Below are 11,418 nucleotides of genomic sequence, written 5' to 3' on the forward strand. Positions count from 1 at the left end.
ACCATCACTTCCCTTCCCTCTGGCAAAAAAATCAGGGAACTTCAGTAGCATTCATTTGACTGCTTGAGTACATCACAAGCTGTGGTTTTGAGAGCAATGAGTAGCCCATCTATAGGTTTTCATCCCTGCATGGAGTTTTTTTGGTTTGTTTCCCCACAACAGCATTCTGAACAGGCTCTCTTATTTTTACAACCAAATGTCCAACTAAACTGTGTGAAATAAATTTTGAGTATGTGAGAAAGTCAAAAGTAGGTGTTGGCTTAATCACGAGATGGATCAGAAAATACTTCAGATTAAGGGAAAGACATGAAGTTGACCACAAAGCAGGGAAGAATTCACACAAGTGAAACATGTAAGGGAAGAGACTCCTATAGAGTAAACAGCACATGAAATGTGCTAAAGCTATGTGAAGAAAATGCTAAAGCTATGTGAAGAGAGTAGCAAAGTGTGGCCCGATTTCATCAGCAGTTGCTGAAGAACTAATGGATAAACTAAGCACGAAAGGACAAACCTATCAAACTGGCAAACCCATCAAAGGGCACAAAGACTGTGAGCCATTTTAGGCTCTTGGGCAGGGAGAGAATCTTAGCAAAGGTGCTTTAGTCCAGGAGACCCTGCAAGATAAATCAGAGGTAATGAAGCAGAAAACAGGAGCTTCCTTAAGAAACAAACTAGGTAACAATGACATCAAGCCCTTGATGAATTCAACAAAACCTGAAGTCAAATGCTGATCTCACTGTAGTTCATCAAGGCAACAGTGACGGTGCTGACTGTAGCTTTTATTCTGCAAATGTGGCAAAATACCTCAGTTGTGAAATCTTTTCTTCAACCACATTTTTTTTTTCAAATAATGATTGGCTTCAGTTTATCTTTCAATTGGGTGGTTGTCTCTCCCCTTTCATCTTACCACAAGCTCAAGACCAAATAGGTTATAATGATAGCTTCACAGCAATGGTGGAGAGGAAGTACATTCTGTACATGGGAGAATTTCACAGATCCTGGAGCCCTTGTTCTTTCATGGGGTGTCAGGCAACAATGGGGATAAAACTTTGTAAGCAATGGCAATCCTATTTCTCTGTAACAAAACAGAGCAAATCTTGTATATTTTTCTAGTAGACATTGGGTCCCAAGGCAGATATTCAACTCAAGTTATCAGAAAAAGAAATATCTTAGAAAGATATGTGAAATTTCATGGAAGTCTGAAAACAGTAATAAGGTACCACCAGTTCACAAAAGCTAAAAGTTCTTTTAATTTCCTCCAGGGCTATCTGATTCTGCATCTCTGTTTTCCTCCTAGCAGCTGTTATCTCCTCACTGTCTATACACTTTCTTCCTAGGTTTCTGTGGGGTGCTTCTGCCCCTTTCCAACACTATATGAGACATAAGTTTAGTTTTCCATTTTGCTGAATTTGGTCAGGTGGCATGGACCTTTTTGATTCCAGTGCCTACTACCTTCTATTCCTTCTTATCTCATTTTTTAAAATTATTTATTTCAAAAATCTCATTTTAAAAATAATAGCTCCAGGAGTGCCTGGGTGGCTCAAATGGTTAAGCGTCCGACTTTGGCTCAGGTCATGATCTCACAGTCGTGAATTCAAGCCCTGCTTTGAGCTCTGTGCTGACAGCTCAGAGCCTGGAACCTGCTTGGAATTCTGTGTCTCCCTCTCTCTGCCCCTCCCCAACTCACACTCTGTCTCTGTCAAAAATAAATAAACATTAAAAATTAAAAAAAAAATAGCTCTAGAAGTAATTTTTTCTCACTGTGGAAAAGAAAATCACGTAGCATAGACACATCAGAGGAAAAAAGGACAAAGTCACCTGAAATGGTGAGGTAATTCACATTAAACAATTTGATGGCAGTACTAGGAGTTTGCGAGGGCCTGCCATAACAACGCAGTACAGACCAGGTGACTTGAAGAGCAGAAATTCGTTTCTCAGGGTTCTGGAAGCTGAATTCCAAGATCAAGATATTGGTAGGTTAGGTTTCTTCAAAGGCCTCTGAGGCTTGCAGATGGCTACCCCCTTGTTGGGGCTTCACAACAAAGAGATGGCCCTTTTTCTGTGCACACAAACCCCTGATATCATCTTCTCTTCTTGGATCAGGGCCCGACACTTGTGAGGTCATTTAACCTTACTCACCTCCTTAAAGACTCTATTACCAAATACAGTCACATGGGAGTTAGGGCTTCCCCTGTGAATTTGGGGAAGTTAAATTTAAGTCATAATAATGACCATGTTTTATTTTTTATTTATTTTTATTTATTTGTTTTGGGAGAGAGCGAGTAGGAGAGAGGCAGAGAAAGAGGGAGAGAGAGACAGAACACAGGGCATTGAGCACTATGTGGGGCTCAGTCCCACAAATTGTGGGATCATGACCTGAGCTGAGATCAAGAGTCAGACACCCAAATGACTGAGCCACCCAGGCACTCCATAGTGACCATATTTTAAAACATCTCCCCTTTCTCTCATGTACACACATTTTTACACATATATAGGTATAACTTTTGTATGAATTGAATCCTATATCATGTCCTTTATTTAATCTGGGAACTTCCTGTTTCTTATAGTCTTATTTTGGCCTCTCCCTTCTTTCCTTTGCCTGAACAACACAAATCAAATAACCAACACAAATAACCCTATGTGTTTATTTCCATATTACTCTATGCATATAAAATAAAATCAAAGGGCTCTTTGACTCTGTTTATTTTTAATGTGATCATGTTTTATATACATTTCTGCAATTTCCGTTCCTTAGATAACAATACATCATGGAAATTTATGCTGGCCAATGGGTAAAGCTCTAACCCACTCCTTATAACAAATGCATAACATTCTGTACAATAAATGTACCACAGTTTATTCAATCATTCTCCTCCTTAGGTGACATTAATTTCATTTTCAATTTGTTGTCATTGCCAACTGTATAGCAGTTGCACACATATGCACAAGTCCCTAATATTCTAATTTATTTAGAATAGATTCACAAGAGCTTTAATGCTGGGTCAAAGTATATGTATATTTAAATTTTCTAGATCTCACTAAATTGCTCACTTAAAAGGATGTAATAACTCATATTTCTACTAAAATTACACGAGTATACACTTTTCTCCAGCATCCATGCCAGCAAAAGGAATTATCACTAATTTAACTACCTGCCAATCTCATGGAGGTGAAATGAATGCTCACTGTTACTTACATTCTCATTTTTCCAAACACAGTGAGACTGAGTGGAAGTTTACCAGCCATGGTCTTCACCATAAACTGGATTTTTAAAAAATATTCATTGTTCATTTTTTTCATGGGATTATTTATCTTTTAGTTTCCACCATTTTATATTTTGCACTTTATTGATATTGTCCATTCACCTCTCATATTATGATAGGGTATTTCCCAATATATTCCTTAAGTTTTCACATTATGATATCTTTGGCATGCAAAAAAATACATATGCAATGTGTACAGTCACATATATCTATCTTTTCCTTTACAGCTTCCAAATTGCCAGCCTTTATAAAAGTTCTCCTCATATATTCAATTACAACACATTGTCTTTTCTCCTGTCTTCCTCAATTAACAAAACTAAACCAGACTCGAAATATGCATCTCTTACCTCCATAATCTCAAGTATTTCACACAGAGAAATTTGGCCCCCCTATCAACGCTCAGCGCTCTCACAAGATCAGGAAGCCCTGTGTCTAAACACTCGCTCAAGACATCCAGGTATTTACCTGGGAGTTATTTTGCTACTTAGATAATATTTTCAAACATATTATTTTATTTCTGAGTTTTCCTGATAAAAAATATTACTGAGTGTTAACTTTATTAAAGACCATTGGACAAATAATTCAAAATACATTTTGGCTTAATAAACAACCCTGGGGATTATTAATAACCAAGTGAAATTGTTTTCTGTTATATGGAAATATTCTAAATGCCCTTTCAAATTGCAGTTCGAATATCTCCAACACAATGTCCCCTTAGAAGGGCCCCATAAATGTCTATGGTCACCACCTGCGAGAACAGGAAGCATGGTGGAAGAGAAGTTTTACTAGAAAGGGGCAGTGATCTCAGTCAAATGCACTTAAAATAGCCAACTATTTCAAACTCCACAAAAGCATATGAACATCTGAATCACTCCTACAGCTCCTCCAATGTAAGCTTACACTTCTCTGGCTTCATAGTAAACCATGCTTTGGTGATCCACCACATGGTTTCTTTCTATTCTAAGGGAATACAAACTCTCCACCAGAATAATTAATTACCCTAGAACAACACCTCTGGAACAGACTGCTGCTACCGTGACCTCCTCTGCCCGTGGAGTCCAGAAACCTATGATCCAGGTGTCCTCCTGCCCTAAACCTTCCCCCACAATCATTGTCTGGGAGGTTTCTTCTCTTCACAGATCTATCTCAGCACCAGCCATGGAAGTTGATGCATTTCTTTTGAGTTTTTTTTTTTTTTTTTTTTTTTTAATTTTTTTTCAACGTTTTTTATTTATTTTTGGGACAGAGAGAGACAGAGCATGAACGGGGGAGGGGCAGAAAGAGAGGGAGACACAGAATCGGAAGCAGGCTCCAGGCTCCGAGCCATCAGCCCAGAGCCTGATGCGGGGCTCGAACTCACGGACCGTGAGATCGTGACCTGGCTGAAGTCGGACGCTTAACCGACTGCGCCACCCAGGCGCCCCTCTTTTGAGTTTTTATGAGAGATTTTTTTTTTTTCTTCTGAGTGCGGCAAGCCATGTATCTTCAACCTCCATCTGGGTAGAATAACAGATGTTCTGCATAAAATTGATCAGGTCCTAAAGGTGCATGTGTGCCCAAAGATAGATGCATGTGTGTCCAAAAATAAGCACTGAAGTTGTGTCCAGCAGAGAATGAATGAATACTGCTCCTCAGCAAATTCAGCCTTCACTATCCTTTTTCCCTTAGGAAGCTGAATCTGCCTGCTTCCAGAGTCTCTATATGTCAGGGTCTTTCTTTGATGGTTGCTGGTTCATCAATGCCTTAAAATTCATACTCTCCTGGACTATCTTACTCTCCTGAAATGGCAGGTATAGATTTGGAGCCTGCCCTGACTCTGTGGCACAAATGCCCTGGTGGATTTCCAGGTGGGAAAAGACCAAACTGAAGCAAATGTCCATGGTCATCAATCAGCTGGGAGCACTGCTCCCAGCTCTCTCTGACCTGCCTGGTGAAATATCTGTGTTTTCCTCTAGTCGAAGATCAGAACCCCAAATGCCTACAGGAACCTGACAGAGTAATATAAATGAAAGACTCTGGCGAGGTGTAAGAAAAAAATCAAAAACAACCATCAGAAGTACTTTCAGTCAAGTATTTAGAAATGTATTGGCAAACTAGCTCTCTGGAAACAAAACAAAACAAAACAAAAACCTGATTTCTGGTGTTTTCCATTTTATGTGCTAAAATATTCCTACCATTGGCTCCTTCAAGCTACTAATGGTTAACAACTAGGTCAAGACATCATGCTAAGTGACATAAGTCGGTAGAGGACAATTACTGCATGAGGCAACTTACATGAGGTACCTAAAAAGTCAAACTCATAGAAAGAGAGAGTAAAATGCTGGTTTCCAGGGACTGAAAGAAGGTGGATATGGAGAGCTATCCTGGTCAACAGGTATAAAGTTTCAGTTATGCAAGATGAATAAGTTCCAGAGATCTGCTATACAGCATTATGCTCATAATCAATAATACTATATTGTACACTTGAAAAATATGTTAAGAGGGTAGATCTCATTTTAAGTATTCTTACTACAATTTTTAAAAATCCTGAATATTTAAAAATTGATCCTCAAGAGACAGCATAAACTGACTCTATCACACCGCTGAAAATACGGCTTTAGCACATGAAATAATATACGATATATATACAACCTTAGATTATATTGTCAAATCTAAATTTTAAAAACTAAATGTTAGGGGGTAGGTCCCTGGGTGGCTCAGTCAGTTGAGCATTCAACTTTGATTCCTGTCATGATCTCAAGGTTCGGGAGCTCAGGCTCTGAGCTGACAGTGCAGAGCCTGCTTGGGATTCTCTCCCTCCCTCTCTCTTTGCCCCTCATTCATTCTCTCTCTCTCTCTCTCTCTCTCTCTCTCTCTCTCTCCCTCTACCAAAAATAAACATATAACATTTAAAAACAAAAACTAAATGTTAGAAAGTTTAAAAATTGTTAATCAATTGTTTTTGGTTATTGGGTATTGTTGCCTGTGTATCTGAAAAACAAAATCTGTAATTTTTGTGGGCTAACATGGTGACAGCTAGTTTTGTATTTCACAATGTGATACACAGCACACAACTTATTCTTAAATCCTTTAAATGGCACAATATTTAACTTCACTCAGTTTCATAACAAAAAACTATGTCTGTTTACACATACACTTCAAAACTTGAATATATTATTTGCACAATGGTCTTAATATTTAGGTAACATCTCTTAAAAATTTATAAAATGCTTAAATTCAGTTTCAGCATCAAATTTCACTGTAGTTCAACAACTTCAATTCACATGTTCCTTTCTCCCCAATACTGTAAATTGAACCAGTCTAATTGAATAATGTGGTTCATTTTTATAAGCATGGACATCAGGGAACATTTGGGGGACTCTATACTTCAACTTCTAAATTTTGCATATGTATTGTAGGTTATTGCTTTCATTTCTGATTACTGGAAGCATGAGAAAGGGGGCAAAACTCTTTGTTGTAAAATGATTTTCCCAATGATAGTTTTATTAGGAATATATAAATTATGTCTTTTTTAATTAATAAACTTTATTCACTAGGTAATTTTTAAGTTCACAGCAACACTGAGAGGAAAGTACAAAGAGTACCCATATACCTCCTTTCCCCATGCCCACAATTTCTCCAACTACTGGCATCCTTCACTGTAATATACATGTGTTACAAATGATGAACTGCTTGGGGCACCTGGGTGGCTCAGTCAGTTAAGCGTCCGACTTTGGCTCAGGTCACGATCTCTCGGTTTGTGAATTCAAGCCCTGCATCGGGCTCTGTGGTGACAGCTCAGAGCCTGGAGCCTGCTCCAGATTCTGTGTCTCCCTCTCTCTCTGCCCCTCCCCTACTAACCGTCTATCTCTCTCTGTCTCTGAATAATAGATAAATGTTAAAAAAAAAAAAAAGATGAACTGCTTGGATACATTTCATATGTTTTTGAATAACAAATTTTGAATACTCTTTCAGAAAATCATTAAACCTACTGAGATGGGATTTAATATAAAACTAAAAGCCCAAGTCTTCAATCTTCAGTGTAAACTTAAGGCAAGGATGTACCTGCCCTAAGATGACAATGACCAAGTCCATTTCTCCAATAGTTGCTTTCCTGACCACAACATGGATAAATTATGACTGTGAAGTTTAACAGTAAATTCACAGGCAAAGGTGCTAAAATGTCTGCCCTTTTTTTTTTTAAGGTTTATTTATTTTTGAGAGAGAGAGAAGGGGAGAGAGTGCACATGGGGAAGGGGCAGAGAGAGGGAGAGAGAATCCCAAGTGCTATCAGCATAGAGCCCAACACACAGGGCTCAATCCTAGAAACAGTGAAATAGTGAAATCAAGACCTGTGCTGAAATCACAAGTGGGATGCTTAAGTGACTGACCCACCCAGGTGTCCCTAAAATGTCTATGTCTTGAACATAAGGACTTGCTACAATTTATAGTGTTAATTACCATGCCCATGATATGTTCTAATTTTCAACCCAAAAATATTTATTACATTTTGCAAAAATCAACTCAGTTCCTTGTGCTTTCACAATGTTACTATGTAAGAGTGAAGTTTTGAATTAAGCCAGGTGTTATCACTAATTATAGGAAAACCATATCTAACAGGCTTGCTAATTTTGCAGCTTTCTCTGTACAAAGAAATAACAAATCTGTGCTTCTGGAAGTTATATAGGTTTCAATGTACAAAAGTATTTTGTTCACATCAAAATTCTCATTTCAAAAATCATGGCTAAAGTAGAGATGTAATATAAAAATAGATGCAGATACTCACAAGATGAAATAATCAATAAGAACCACAACAAACTATCTAACTCTTTTATGCTATTTGTCATATAGATCTCTTCCTTAGTGAACAATTTCTGGTTAGACTTATAAATTATTTTACTAGCTACAACACATAACTTCTGCTCTACTAACAGACAATCTGTATAAAATCAAAATCTATAAAACAACTTGATGCCTGCTTTTTTTTCAGTGAATCTGTGACTTCCAATTCTGCCCAAAATGAACTTAAAAAAACCCTGAATTTACAGTATCAACTAAAAAGATAGGAACCTGAAGAAAATATTTGAAACAAAGGTTTTAAAGACATTGGACACTGGGCTATGAAGACGACATGAGAAACAAGATTCTGTCTGTGATTGTCCCAATTGATTTCCTTGAGAGACTTTTCAGGCTGAAGCACAGGCAAGGGAACCTGGGGGTGAGCCCAGTACATTCCCTGAGATGAGGAGACATGTCTGATAGACCGGAAAACAGACACAAAATTTCACAGGGCAGAGTATCAAAAGAGAAGAGATAAGCACGAGAAAACTCCAGAGAATTGCATGAAGATTCCATTCAGTATTAAGCAGAGTATGCATGGAATGAGACTACCAGATGATGGTGGGGGAGGAGAGGGAAGCCAAGAGAAAGATTAGAGAGAAAAGAATAGACAGTCAGAAAGGACTGAGAACATACTGGTTATCAAGAGCCAGACTACAAACCCTCATAATTCCTGGGGGCATTGGGTAGAAGATTTAGAATGGTCTTGCCTCAGAAGTAGAAAATAATTATCCCTAGGCTAAATGCTACTCTGGTACTGACTAATAAATACCAAAAACAAAAAGTGAAAGGATCAAACTGTATCCAAATAATTTATAACCACATTCCATAACAAAATTCGACTATAAGAAACATAAAATTTTCAAGCACCCAACAAGGTGAAACATCGCATGTCTGGCATCCAATCAAAAATTAGCGGGCATAGGGGCGCCTGGGTGGCTCAGTCAGTTAAGCGGCCGACTTCGGCTCAGGTCACGATCTCTCGGTCCGTGAGTTTGAGCCCCGCGTCGGGCTCTGTGCTGACAGCTCAGAGGCTGGAGCCTGTTTCAGATTCTGTGTCTCCCTCTCTCTGACCCTCCCCCATTCATGCTCTGTCTCTCTGTCTCAAAAATAAATAAACGTTAAAAAAAATAAAGTTTTTTTTTTTAATTAGTGGGCATTAAATAAGGGCAAAAATAACTATACACAATGAGAAGCAAAATCGATAAATCAAAAGACTCAGTGCTAACACAGAGGATGGAATGAGCAGACAAGAACATTAAAATGAATATTATAATTGCATTCCATGTGTTCAAAAAACTATAAGATTGAACATGCTAAGTAAAACCTTGAAGATATAAAAAAGATCATACTGAATTTATGATTAAAACTACAATGAGTTAGGGTGCCTGGGTGGCTCAGTCAGTTGAACATCCGACTTCAGCTCAGGTTCTGATCTCGCAGTTCATGAGTTCGAGCCCACGTTGGGCTCTGTACTGACAGCTCAGAGGTTGGAGCCTGCTTCAGATTCTAAGTCTCCCTCTCTGTGTCCCTCCCCCGCTCGTGTTCTCTCTCTCTCTCTCTCAAAAATAAACATTTAAAAAAAAATTTTTAAACTACAATGAGATTAATGAGATCAGATAAAACTACGACATCTGAGAGTAAATACACACTTGATAAGATTAATAGCAGATTACACATTGCAGAAGAAAATATCACTGAACTTGAAAATGCAGCAATATAAATGATCTCACTGCTCACTCTGGCAGCACATGCACTAAAATTGGAACAACAGAGAGAAGATTAGCATAACCCCTGCACAAGGATGACACAAATTTGTGACGTAGTCCATATTTTTAAAAACATTCATAAGTACAAGGGTGCCTTGGTGCCTCAGTCAGTTAAGCCTCTAATTCTTGATCTCAGCTCAGGTCACAATCTCAGTTTCAGGAATTTGAACCCCACATCGGGCTCTGTGCCGACAGCGTTGAGCCTGCCTGGGATTCTTTCTCTCCTCTCTCTCTGCCCCTCCCCTACTGGTGCTGTATGTGCCCCCCCTCAAAATAAATAAACATTGAACAAAAATTTTTTTAAAGATTCATAAATACAGAGTACAAACTGGTAGATGCCAGAGGGAAATGAGTGGGGAGGGGGGATGAATGAAATACGTGAGGGGGATCAAGAGGTACAATCTATCAGTTATAAAATAGTCATGGAGATGAAACATAAAACACAAGGAATATAATCAATAACACTGTAATAACATTGTACGGTGACAGTGGCAACTGCACTTACCATGGTGAACGTGTAATGTACAGAATTGTCAAATTACTGTGTTGTATACCTGAAACTAATATAACATTGTATGTCAACATTGTATTCTTCAGTTAGAAAAATAACATTAAAAAATAATCCCAAATGAAACTGAGAAAAAAAAATGTTTTAAAAGACTTAAAAACAAAAATGAACACAGCATCACTGACCTGTGGGACAATATTAACTGGCATAATACAGGTGCAATTAGAGTCTTCAAAAAAGGGGAAAAGAGGACAAAAAACATATCTGAAGAAATAATGGCTTAAAAATGTCCAAATTTGACAATAATAAAGATGTAAAGCTTAACAAAAACTAAGCACAAGAAACATGAAGAAAACTACAAAAGAATGCATCATGATCTAACTGCTCAGTAACAGTGATGTAGAGAAAGTCTTAAAAACACTAGGAGAGGGGCACCTGGGTGATTCAGCCGGTTAAACATCTGACCTCAGCTCAGGTCATGATCTCGCGGTTCACGGGTTTGAGCCCCCCCGTTGACAGCTCAGAGTCTGGATCCTGCTTCGGATTCCATCTCTCCCTTTCTCTGTATCCCTTCCCCGTTCACACTCTGTCTCTCTCTCTCTCTCAAAAAATAAATAAACATTAAAAAAAAAATTTTTTTAAAGCACCAGGAGAAAAAGACACGTTACACAGAGAAGAACAAAGTACGACAGATTTCATATCAGTGACAATGCAATATCTCTAAATTATTTCAATAAATACTTTCAAGCATTTTAGTACTGTCAACCTAGGATTCTATGCCCAAACTATCTCTCAAAAATGAGATGAAATAAATATCTTTTTCATTCAGACACATAAAAACTGAAATAATTCATTTGCAACAGACTTGCACTGTAACAAATGTTAAATGAAGCCCTCCAAGCACTGGAAAATTTTATCAGATGAATATGTATAATTACATAAAAGAATGTAAACGTACAAGAAATGGTAATTTTGTGAGCCTATATAACATTTTTCTCACCATTATCTAAATATTTTAAAAGAAAATTATTTAAAAAAAAAGAATGTAGCAAGGAATTTA

At 37.9% G+C, this 11,418-nt stretch overlaps 1 non-coding gene across 1 annotated transcript; it reads left to right on the forward strand.

Annotated features, from left to right (window-relative positions):
• Nucleotides 1-9,813: 9,813 nt before the first annotated feature.
• On the forward strand, nucleotides 9,814-9,918 carry LOC131489454 (U6 spliceosomal RNA). Its single transcript, XR_009250567.1, has one exon. It is a non-coding gene; the product is annotated as a U6 spliceosomal RNA (small nuclear RNA).
• Nucleotides 9,919-11,418: the final 1,500 nt, after the last annotated feature.

Source organism: Neofelis nebulosa, chromosome 1 (assembly GCF_028018385.1).
Source record: "Neofelis nebulosa isolate mNeoNeb1 chromosome 1, mNeoNeb1.pri, whole genome shotgun sequence".
Taxonomy (NCBI): domain Eukaryota; kingdom Metazoa; phylum Chordata; class Mammalia; order Carnivora; family Felidae; genus Neofelis; species Neofelis nebulosa.